At 44.9% G+C, this 12,673-nt stretch overlaps 1 protein-coding gene and 1 non-coding gene across 2 annotated transcripts in view; both read left to right on the top strand.

The window, feature by feature from the left end:
- Positions 1–12,673, top strand: part of MCPH1 (microcephalin 1) — a 2,707,094-nt gene that overhangs the window by 1,143,329 nt on the left and 1,551,092 nt on the right. The gene's annotated exons all lie outside the window — the stretch shown is intronic.
- Positions 8,584–8,655, top strand: TRNAG-UCC. Its single transcript has one exon. It is a non-coding gene; the product is annotated as a tRNA-Gly (tRNA).

Here is a 12,673-nt window from a genome sequence, read left to right as displayed (position 1 = left end):
TGCATCCATGTCCATTAAGGCATTCTCCAGGGCTAAAGCTGCTAAACTCTCAAAAGCTTTGCCTCCCAAGGTTATCCCTCAGGGGCCCTCTACTGGTTCACAGATTCTAAGCTTAGCAGAGGATCTTATCTCCTTAATTAGGGGCTCTCAATCTCATCCGGACAGGGGCTCTCAACCTCCTCCAGACAAAAGGCCCAGGATTGAGCCCTCTGATCCCCACTCCTCAGATGAGGCCTCTGATGGCTCTACTCTCTCGGACCACCAGGAGGAGGCTTTTTCGGCCTACGAGGATTCTGATGCAGAGGAATCTATTCCCTCGGCCTCCCCTCCTGAAGAGTTTTCCTTTGGGGAGACACTTCACACTGTGAGAGAGCATTTCCAATGGCAGGGCCAGGAATTCTCTGATTCCAGGAAGAGATTAAAGACCTTCTTGCATTTGCCTCAGCATAGACCTTTGGCTATTCCTCCTGTTTTAAATGTCATTGATGATGTGTACTCTGAGTCTAGCACAACCCCTGATTCTCTACTTCCGGCTCCTGCCAAACCTGATAGGTACTACAGGGTCCCAGACTCGCATCTTCACCTTTACAAGGCCCACTCTGCTGATCCAGAAACTATTTCCCAGGGCCCAAAAGGGGTTGTAGCTGCCACTACTAAAAATCCTCTCCCCTCTGAAAGGGAGTCTAGAGCTTTAGAGAGATGGGGTAAAAAAGTGTATACTTCTGCTACTCTTTCTATGAGGGCATTGAATTGTCAATTTCATCTGATACAGTACCAAGAGTATTTGTTAGATGAATTGCATAAAAAACTGTCTTCACCTGACCCCCTAGACCGCAAGTCACTTCAGGATCTGGTACATAACTCACAACAGGTTAGCAACCATTTCTTGCAATGTGGTTATGATGCATTGGAAGCTTCATGTAGGTCAGCTATGACTGGCGCAGTCATACGTAGGCATGCTTGGCTGAAGGAACAATCTCTGCCAGACCATGTTAAAGCAAAGCTGCTGGATGCTCCTCTGGAAAAACAAAAGTTATTTGGCTCCACGGCTCAGGAGGTCCTAAAGAAATTTGAAGAAAAGGCAAAATCTGTACGAACAGTCAAGGATTTTCTCCAAGTACAACCACCAAGATTTAGCAGGAATTGGCCTTCCAAGAATTGATCCTTTCCAGACACAGAGAGGTTTCAGAGAGGCAAGAACAGGCGTGCCAGAGGTAGAGGGCAAGCTAGAGGCTCCTACAGAGGACGTCAATGGCAGCCTCCCAACCAGAGAGGTAATGCAGGACCTTCAACTGCTGCACAAGGACAGGCTCAATGACTTTACTTTGACACCGCCAACCAGGGCTCAATTGGAAGCACCTTTGGGTGGAAAGCTTTCTTTATTCTCAGAAAATTGGCACAGTATTACAAGGGACAAATGGACACTACAAATAATAGACAAAGGATACAGGTTTCATTTCCACACATTACCAAAAGAAAGGGCATGCCAGACCTGCCACCGAATCAAAGGGCAGAGGCTTTGAAACAAATTTCCAGCTTAATGCAAATGAAAGCTATAGAAAAGGTTCCTCTCTCAGAACAAGGCCAAGGATTTTATTCCAGACTATTCCTTGTTCCAAGAAAAGAAAAACAATGAAGGCCTATTCTCGACTTGTCCGCACTGAATACTTATCTCATTGTGCCAAAGTTCAAAATGCTGACTCTACAGCAGCTCCTTCCCATGCTGGGCAAGGGGTCTTGGCTGGTAACTCTAGACCTCAAGGAGGCATACCTGCATGTCCCTATCAGACAAAGTTGCAGAAGACACCTCAGATTTCTTGCAGGGTCAGAGCATTATCAATTCTCAGCATAGTCCTTTGGCTTATCTACTGCGCCCAGAGTATTCACGAAATGCCTGGCATCAGTAATTGCACACTGCAGACTTCAGGGGATTCAAATATACCCATATCTGGACGACTGCCTTATACAAGCGGACAGCCAACAAACTTTGGTAAAACACTTGAATTATGCCATCCACCTACTTCAGGCCTTGGGATATACAGTCAACTTTCACAAATCAAAACTTGTTCCATCCCAAAGAATAACCTTTCTGGGTGCAGATCTAGATACAACCACCCAAATGGCCTTCCTCACAGAAGAAAAACAAAATCAACTACCAGATTACTTCAAAAATCTGACAAGACAAACCCAGCTGACTGCAAGGAAAATCCTGCAGGCCCTGGGTTACATGGCTTCTTGCATCCTTCTGATTCTGCAAGCAAGACTGCATATGAGGAAACTACAATGGTACCTAAGGAGTTTATGGACTCAGCACAGTCACAGCCTGGAAACTTTGATACCACTCATTCCATGCCTTCAAAAGGAATTTCTGTGGTGGGCTCAAGCAAGCCAGTCAAACAGGGGTCTGCCTTTCCACAAACCAATAGCCAGCCAAACCATTACAACAGATGCTTCAGACCACGGATGGGGAGCGCACATGGAGGGCAGATGCATTCAAGGTTTATGGTCACAAAAAGAGCTACGCATGCACATAAACCAAAAGGAAATGCTGGCAGTGATACATGCAGTCAAGCCTTCAAACCCTTTCTGCATCATTGCCATCTGCTAATAAGGACAGACAACACCACGGTTATGTGGTACATAAACAAGCAAGGAAGCACCCATTCCTACCCTCTTTGCAGGCTGGCAATGAATCTATGGGAACTTTCCTTGAAACTCAATATACATCTACAATCCCAGTTTGTGCCAGGGTAAGACAATATACTGGCGGACAGCTTAAGCAGAAATATCATGGATGCACACGAATAGATGCTGCACCCAGACATCTTTCTACAGATAACACAATCATGGGGGAGGCCGGACTTGGATCTTTTTGCCTCCCCCTACAATCATCAACTGAAGAAATTCTGCTCAAGGACAATACCACCCACAAGCATGGAAAGTGGATGCCCTCTCTTTCAGCTGGAGAACTCTAACAGTGTATGCATTTCCACCTCTCCCGTTAATGACCAAGGTTTTACTGAAGATCAGGACAGAGCAGCCAAAAGTGATTCTGATAGCTCCGGACTGGCCAAGACAGCACTGGTACCCACTGTTAAAGAGCCTGTCACGCACAAAACCATGGCCTCTTCCTCTATGGCCACTTCTACTGACACAGCACAATTACAAAACTCTGCATTCCAACCTGAAAACCTTGCAACTAACAGCCTGGAAAATACCTTGACTCCTCCTCAGGACAAGCTATCCCAGAGAGTGAAAGATATTATTATGGAAGCTCGCCGGCCTTCCACAAGAAAGGCATATTCAGCAAAATGGAAAAGATTTCACATTTGGAACACCACAAAGGGCATAGATGCGACAGTGATGAACACGGCACATATCCTGGAATACTTGGCAGAAATGTTCCACAATGGTCCGTCTTACTCTTCCATTAAAATTCATGCTTCAGCAATTTCAGCAGAGTACAATACTGATCCACCTGTCTTCTCTCATCCTCTCCTAAGACAGTTTCTAAGAGGAATCAAAAACATCAATCCTCCAAGGAACCACCTCTACCTACTTGGGACCTTAACTTCGTGTTGGAAAAACTAACACTGCCTCCCTTTGAACCAGCAGCATCTGCAGAACTACAGTTCCTATCTTGGAAGACTGCTTTCCTTCTGGCCATAACCTCAGCAAGAAGAGTATCTGAGTTACAGGCCCTTATGGCAGTACAGCCATTCCTTATTTTTCATCAGGACAGAGTTTCATTGAGAACCAATCCTACATTTATGCCAAAGGTAGTATCCCGGGTTTCATTAAATCAAGCTATTCACTTGCCTACCTTCTTTCCAAATCCACAAAACAAAGGGGAGAAACTTCTGCACACCCTGGACATACACAGACAGTTGCGCTACTACTTGGACAGAACTAAAGGTTACAGAAAAACTGACCAGCTGTTGGTAGCATATGCTGCTGGTACACAAGGAAAAGCAATTTCCAAACAGACAATTTCAAAATGGATAGGGAATTGCATTCGTTGTTGTTACTCCTTTCATGGAAAAACTGTGCCAGCTAACATTAGACCTCATTCCACGAGAGCCACAGCCACCTCCACAGCCTTCTTAAGAGGGGTGGCTACCAAGGACATTTTAGAAGCTGCTACATGGAGCTCCGTGCATACATTTGCCAAGCATTACAATTTACCTTTATATTCCAGATCCAGAGCAGGCTTTGCTATGGCAGTCCTGCAGGGCTTTTTAGCTACACCATCCTTTACATAGTTCCTCCACCCCCAGATTAGCTATGGTATTCTACCCATATGTGATGACTGCAGATGCATCCTTGAAGGACATAGTACAGTTTTGTACCTACCATAAATGTAGATGTCCGATAGGTATGCATCTGCAGTCAGGTTTACCCTCCCTCCTTCCCCTCTATGGTATTTCTTGGGTACTTACCCCTCTTATAGCTAGCTGGGGGGATCTATTATGGTGTATTTGTTTTTATATTATTGTGCATGTTTGGATTTTTAAATGCATCTCTCAAAATTTAGCCTTCCTTAGAGGGCACCTGGCATCTGGGGCAAGAAAAACTGAGGAAGACGGCGTCGGCTGATGCTTTTATACCCCAGGTGCTCTGACGTCGGGGAAAGTGCGACATCAGCCGACGCCGGACCCAGACTTTGGAATTCGGCCGACCGAAGGGCTGCCTGAGGCAGGACAACCCATATGTGATGACTGCAGATACATACCTATCGGACATCTACATTTATGGTAGGTACAAAACTGTACTTTTCAGTTGTTGCTGAGTATCAGAGACAAATTGCATTATTTTGTTTTATTTATTTTATTTTGGGGGTGGGGTAGCGTTCAGTTATCCATTGTTCTAGTTTAGTAAAAGTGTTTTTTTTTTTTTTTTTTTTTTTTAACAGATGCACAAGAGTCTGAACATGTTAACATCAGTGTGTTGTACAATGGTTGCTGCTTCTGTTATGTTCATTTTATTGAGAGCTACATTGAAAAAAAATAGACTAAAAGGTTATTGTGGTACCTACAGTTATGGGAAGAAATGATGAGACTGTACCTTTCCATTTTATTGAATGAGATCTTAGAACAGGGAACTTTAAAACCATATTATTGTTTCATCGCTCATGTCAAGACTGGAAAGTCTTACTTGGCAGCAGCTCATGAGAGACCGTAGCAAGGATTTTTACAAATGTAAGGCAACAGAGACAGTGATAGGCTTTGATTTTGATGTTGCTTTACTGTGTTTAGAAAGAAGTGACTTGCTATGTCTGTAATACAGCACAGACAGAAACCAAGTTAAGTGACCCAGGATTTTTTCTGTTTAGAAAACGTTCTATTTCTCTCTCTAACTTGCGATATCAGTTCAAATACATTAAAAATCCCATAACATTTTTAATTTTCATTTTCATGCATTACATACGTTCATGTCTTCAAATTGTTGAATTTCTGCCAACTGTCTTCACTCCCTCGTTTTCAACAATATTTTGTACAAGTAGTTCTTACACACACCATTTATTGTTATTGAACCTCTTTCCTTCCTCCCTCTTTTAATGATCCAACTTTCACTTATTTTATTTCCTTACAATATTTAATACCACTTTTGCAGACAGTTTGATCTTTAATTTCCCTTTCTTGTGATTTTTTTTGGCTGCGAATAACATGAAACTTATTAAAACATTACAAAGTCTAAGTATTTCCAGTCCTCTGTTCCAGATAAAAAAAAACTCTCTACTTATTGCAGTATGTTCCCACAACATTTGTGTCAGAATGTTCAGTAGGGATTCTTTGAAATCAGTCCTATCCGAACATTACCATCAAATTATGTTTTCCCAATTTCTTTTTCTGCCCTTTCATACCTTCAGCACTATTCCACTTGAGAGAAAATCCTCTGGAGTCTACTCAGGGCATATACCTGTGCAGGCATATACATAACAAGTATCCTAAATCTATTGGACCTAATCGTATACATTTGGGCTCTACACATTTCTTCACATTCTCGATTTGTCATTTGTTGCTCTCTTCTCCTTTCCTGCTTTTTTCTAAGCTCCTCTATTTTGTTTATGTAGTTATCATGCAGTGTTCTAATTATCCCTTTTTGTAGAATATTTTTTTCCAATTAAAAACTTTACCAGGATTGGTCTTTCACTTAATGTCCCCATTTTGACAGACAGACCCTGATACAGAAGGCAATGTCTGACTTGCAGTTTAAACACTTGCTGTGCTTCATCTCAGTCCATTACGTTTCCGTCCTGATTTTATTTGCTCCGAATGTCATTTTCTTCTGCTTACTTCCAGACAACTTCTACCTATTTTCTATTACCTCAATTGCAGGTATCCCTACAGGCAAAAACTTTCCTCTGTTAATACCCGGAGTTATTTTTTAAAATATTGTTTCCTAGTTTGGAATTATAATGTTATGTATGTTTATTATTTTATTTAAGGGCTTGCATCCAAAATGCTAGTCTTATTTCTTTTACTTCCTGTGTGTTTCATTACCTCTTTGCATCCAAAATGCTAGTCTTTATTTCTTTTACTTCCTGTGTGTTTCATTACTTCTTTCCACTTTGATCTTTATCACCTGTTTATGACTTACACAAATAGAAGCCTCAGTTGTTTGGCTTTATCCCCTCATATCAGGTATCCACAAATCACGGTATTTTATAGGGAGAATAAACTCTTTACCTTCCTTATCTCTCATTATCATTCAGCTCTGTTAATTGTCATCTACAACATTTCGTCTGGCTGATTTTATATAGATATATATATATATATATATATATATATATATATATATATATATATATATATATATATATATATATATACACACACACACAGTGGGTATAAAAGGTTTACACACCCCTGTTAAAGTGCCAGATCTTTGTGATATAACAAAATGAGACCATAATAAATAATTTCAAAACTTTTCCCACCTTTAATGCGACCTATAACCTGTACAATTCAATCGAAAAATAAACAAATCTGTTAGGGGAAAAATATAAAAAAATAAAAAAACGTACAATACACTGGTTGCAGAAGTGTGCACACCCTTAAAGTAATACTTTGTTGTGTGTGCACACCTTTAAACTAATACTTTGTTGAAGCACCTTTTTATATCCACTGTTTATGCTTCAACAACCTCTGCCATTCGGTTGTTGAATTATCCGGCATATTTTACTCGTTTTCAAAGGGACCTTATCACTGAAGTCTCAGGAACCCAAGCAGGAGCAGTTTCTGACGAGGTACGTGACAAGGTTGCCTCCCAGCTTGCGAGCCTCGAATCTACCTCTAACTGCTCCATGTGACTGATTGCACATACAGCCGAAGAGGCGGCCAGTTGTCATGAGACGTCACACCTGGATGCGCTTGTGTGTCTTTGCGGACCTTTCATGTCTTCCTTTGTCAGTGCTCCCATTGATCTAGACACATTAGGCAGGTGTGAAAAGGATGGAAAGACCCTTTTTGTTGTGGACATACGTTTTTCCACTCCTCAATGACCCAATTCCAGGAATTAGAGGAGTGGGAAGATGTGGTTCAGGAAGTCCCAAGGGCCCTTTCAGGACACGCGTGGCGAGTTTTCTCCCTGGGCAGAGGGAAGAACTCATCAGGAAAACACCCCTCCTGTGGCAGAGGGGGCCCGCATAACCAGAGTTCCAGAGTTTTTTCTCTGGGCAACCATATCAGTGCTCCTGAGGAGCGGCCAGATTGCTTACCTCTAGAGGCAGTCGGGAGAAGGTTCTCTCTGCACCACTTGGCCTGGCATTCAATAACATCAGATTCTTGGGTGCAGGCAGTAATTACCAGAGGTTACCATTATCCCCTTCGATCTTTATCCAAGGTCGCAAAGGCGAATCCCCAATGTTCAACCCAGTCAGAGGGACACAGCAGTTCAAGAAATTCAAAAGCTGCTCCGAAAAAAAGTCATCCAGCCAGACCCACCATACCAAGTAAGATCCGGATTTTACTGAAAATTATTTTTAGTGCCACAAAAGACAGGGGACTGGAGGCCATTTCTAGACCTCTGTATCCTGAACAAGTTTGTCTAACAGACAAAATTCCAGATGGCCACGGTTCAGTCTATCCTTCCTTTTCTGGAGAAAGACGATTGGATGTGCTCTGTATATCTTCAGGATGCGTATTACCACATAAAAATGGACAAGCACTCCAGAGGATATCTCTGCTTCTGGATGGGAGCCAATCATTACCAATTACGCGCGCTGCCCTTTGGTCTCACCACAGCCCCCAGGGTGTTCACCAAATTCATTGCAGTGGTAGCAGCTCATCTGAGACTGCAAGGATTCTGGGTGTTTCCATATTTAGAAAATTGGCTCCTTACCACCCTCACCAGGCATCTATTGCTTCACACCTTATGCTACACTCTGGAACTAGCAGAGCTCTTAGGCATTTCAATAAACAAGGAAAAGTCAAATCTGGAACCCACTCAAAACTTAGAATTAATTGGAGCAGCATTCAACACGAGATCTTGTCTGGTTGCTCTGGTTGCTCTTCCTCTTCACAGATTACAAAGGTTAAGATCACAGCTCCAAGCAATAAAATAAAATAAAAAAAAAAAGTAGCATTGTTGGTATAGTGGTGAGAATAGCTGCCTTCCAAGCAGTTGACCCGGGTTTGATTCCCGGCCAATGCAAGAAATCTGTACATTTAAGCATTCTTCTGGATCCTGCTGCAAAGACGCACAGCATATTTTGGGTTGGGAGGGTGGCCTAATGTTTAGGGATAATTGGCTAGGCTTACAATGGCCCGCAAGGACAGTTAGCTTAGTACTAATCTATGAATCTATGAATACTCTCTCATAGTCCCAGCTCACTTAGTCTTACAGTTACTATGGTCAGTGGCAGTGGCAACCACCCTAGTTCCCCTGGCGATATTCCACATGAGGTTGTTTCAGTGGCTGCTAGCATCACAGTGGTCTCTCTTAACTCACCCCATGTCTTATCCAATCCGCATAAACAAATGAATGTAAGCAGGATCTGAATTGGTGGATGAAGCCAGAAGAGGAGTTATGGAGTCACCCTTTTTCACCCCCTCAACCCAAGGCCATAATGACCACGGATGCTTCCCTAATTGGGTGGATGGGGCATTTTCAGGGAAAGTCCAATTTGCATATCAGCATCCTAGAACTGAGGGCGGTGCTTTTAGCATTGCAAGCATTCTGATCTGCCCTTCCATTGGAGACAATTGCTATCCATTCAGGCAACATGTCCATCGTCTGGTACATCAACAAACAGGGAGGAACCTGATCCTATCCGTTATGTTGGGAAGTCATGAGAGTATGGCAATGGGTGATCGCATTCCCGGAAGTTCCATCTTGATTGCGGACAAACTGAGCAGATGCATTCTCCTGCCTCACGAGTGGTCTCTCAATCCAATAGTAGCAGCGGAGATATTTTGTTGTTGGGGTCAGCTTTGCTATGATTTGTTATATGAATCTAAAATGAAATAAATGATGTTAAGTTGTCAATCTCGCCTTCATTCTTGCTTGATGGGTTCGGAGCCGATCCTCGGCTCCGACTCGGCACTTGCTTTAGCTCGAGAACTCCTTTTACCAGCTCGAGGCAGCCCCATATCCCATGATGCAAGGCAGTAAGTACCCAGATCTCGTTTGCCGCTTCGCTTGGGAGGTCTTCTTTTTACCAGCTCCTGGTAAGTTGTTTCACTTTGTGATTTTCAAGCCCCTTTTTAGTCAAAACTAATTTTTATAGTTTAAATATAATTTCTATCGCTTCCTGACAGAAATTCCCTGTCTTTTGAATTTGTTCTTAGTTATCCCTATCCCATCCCCTGTTAGGGTGTGTGTGTTGGTGTTTTTATAGAATACCTTTTGGTATTTTGTGTAATTTAATTTTATTTTGACTGGTGTGTGTGTGTTTTGTGTCGGCACCATGTCAAAGGAGAGGGTTTCAGGTTTTAAGAAGTGTGACTCGTGCTGTCAGAAAATGTCTCTGACAGACGGTCACACTTCTTGCCTGTATTGTCTGGGCCCTCTTCACCTGCAGGACTCCTGTGCTATTTGTCACTCCTTCAGCCAGAGAGTCCTGCAGGAGAGACATAACAAACTGGTTCTTAGGGGCCTTCTTAAGCCGGAGGGCTCTCCGGCTAAGTCGGCTCCACCGAAACCAGCAAGAGTTTCCAAGGCCCAGGCTTCTGTTTCTAAGCCTGCGGCCTCGGCTCCGACTCGTACAGAGTCGAGATCGGCTCCGGCTGGTGCCGAAACTGTATTGTCCACTTCGATGTCGGCTCCGATCGGCTCCGACACCCATGTGGCACAGGCATCGGTGTCGGCTCCGATCGGCTCCGACACCATTACTTTGGTGGCTGTATCGGCTCCGGCTGGAGCCGATACATCGAGGCGTTCTGTCGGCTCCGAGAAATCGGCTCCGACAGGATCCGTAGTGTCGGCTCCGATGGCTCATTCCAGGAAGAGGTCGAGGTCTCCTTCCTTGGAGCCGATACTTTCGCCCGGCTTCACCTCTTCTGTCGGAGCCATCGGAGCCGATCTTCAAGGTCATCCAGGTTGTCTGACCATGACCTAGAGAGAGTGGTCAGCAGATTGCTCAAGTCACAGGTACTGGCCCAAATGCTTCACAGTCCGTCTCAGCAGACGACTGTTGGTCCACACCCCGTTACAGTTCCTCCTTCAACTCTACCCCAGAGCTTGGAGTTGGAGTCTTCGGGCATAGTTACTGCTACGGCTGGAGGATGGATACCCCTTCTGTTCCTTCAGCCTCTACTCTTATCTCCTCTTCCTTAGAGGGATTCGGTGGTCGGGCTTCCATGGTCTCCTCCGAGGGGTGAGTGGCATCGGACCCTTGTCCGAACCCGCTCTTCCCCTTGGAGCCTCGGCCTTGGTGAGCTCGGCTCCGACATCTGCCTCGGATGCTTCCCTTTCGGTGGTCCCTGGAGTTCCTAGCTCTTGAGCGGGTTCTCTCGGACCTGCCTGGGAGGGGAGCATTCGAGGTGATGAAGAGTGTACTGGCCACTGGTATCAGTCAGCAGTCTCTTCCCGTAGTTCCTCCCTCTATTGTACCTGTTGACATCTCTGCCACTTCTCTTGCTACAGGACCCAGAGATCCTCCGCCTCAGGTTTCCCCATTGGGAATTTTCCCCTCTTGCGAGGATTCTCCTGATGTTTCGGGAGATGCTACTAGGAAGAGGACTTGTAAGAGGAAGCATGTAGACTCCCGAGTCTGTCACGCCGGATACTGACTTTGATGAGTCAGAGGGATCCCTAGATCCCCTCTGAGGATGTCTCCTTTTCAGACATCCTAGAACTTCTGAAACAGAGGGAAACTGGCCCACCAACAATCCCTCTGAGGATGAGTCAGTATACCTAGAGGCGTTTGGATCTCGGCCCTCCACCTCCTGGGTGTCTCCGCCTTTCGACCCCCTTATGCAGGTTATTGCACGAAAGGCGTGGACAGCTCCTGACTCTGTAGAGCCAGTCCCTAGGAGGCCTTCTAAATTTATCACTGCCCCTAGTGACAAACAATTCCTTACCAAGGGTGTCCCCGCTGATGCCATGGTGGTGGCTGCGGCCACCAAAAAGGAACTTGCAGATCCTTCCGTGCCCGTCCATCCTCCTAATAAGGACTCTAGGACCATGGATAGGTATGGCAAGCGGATGTTTTCCTCAGCGACCTTTGCTATGCGTTCGCTGAATTATCTTTGTCACTTCACCAGACACCAGAGAGATATCCTGAAGGAGCTGGGAGAAGTAGTTCAGGATCCTACAGCTGCAGGGGCTCAAGAAAAGATTGCTTCGCAGCTAGGAACCCTCAATTCCATTGCTAACTCCTCCATGCGGCTAATATCTTATGCTGCGGATGGAACGAGTAGAGCCGCAGGCACAGGTGTGGCTCTTAGACGCCAAGCCTGGATGCGGCTATGTGATTTTGCGGATCCCTTTAAGGCGTCCTTCACAAATTCTCCCTTTGATGGGTCAGCTTTGTTTGGCCCTCAGGTGAAGGAGACCTTGACCAGGTGTGAGCAGGACAGCAAGACTCTTTCTGCTGTTGGAGTCCGTTTTTCCACCCCTTCTAGGCCTTATCCCAAAGGACAGAAGGGTGGTAAGATGTGGTTCCGTAAATCCCAAGGAGTCACGCCCGGATTCACGTGGTCAGTTTACCCCTAGAGGCAGAGGGGTAACAACAACAGACGCCGCTCTAGAGGCAGAGGGGTCCGAAAACCAGGGAAACAGGGAGCCTCTCTCTGATAAGCCCTTTCAGCATCCCTGAGGTGTTGCCTGGCTGTCCCTCCTTGGAGGCAGTCGGGAAGATTATCACTGTACCCAGAAGCCTGGCATTCCCTCACTCAAGACAGATGGGTACAGTCGATCATATCCAAGGGTTACATAATTCCTTTCGAGGAAAGTCCCTTCCCTCAAGTTCCCTTCCAGACGTACCACCCGGTCTAAGGGACATTGCAGAGTTAGAAATCGCAAAACTACTGCAAAAGAGCCATTCAGCCAGTTACAATAGACCATTCAGAGCCCGGAATCTACTCAAGGTTCTTTTTGGTCCCCAAAAGACGGGAGACTGGAGACCAATATTGGATCTCAGCAGACTCAACAAGTCTGTCAGGAAGACAAGATTCGAATGGTCACTCTTCAGTCAATTCTGCCCTTCTTACAGAAGGACAACTGGATG

The sequence above is a fragment of the Protopterus annectens genome, chromosome 2.part0, assembly GCF_019279795.1.
Source record: "Protopterus annectens isolate FY-2018-M chromosome 2.part0, PAN1.0, whole genome shotgun sequence".
In the NCBI taxonomy this organism is placed as follows: domain Eukaryota; kingdom Metazoa; phylum Chordata; order Ceratodontiformes; family Protopteridae; genus Protopterus; species Protopterus annectens.
This window is presented reverse-complemented; position numbering and strand designations above follow the sequence as displayed.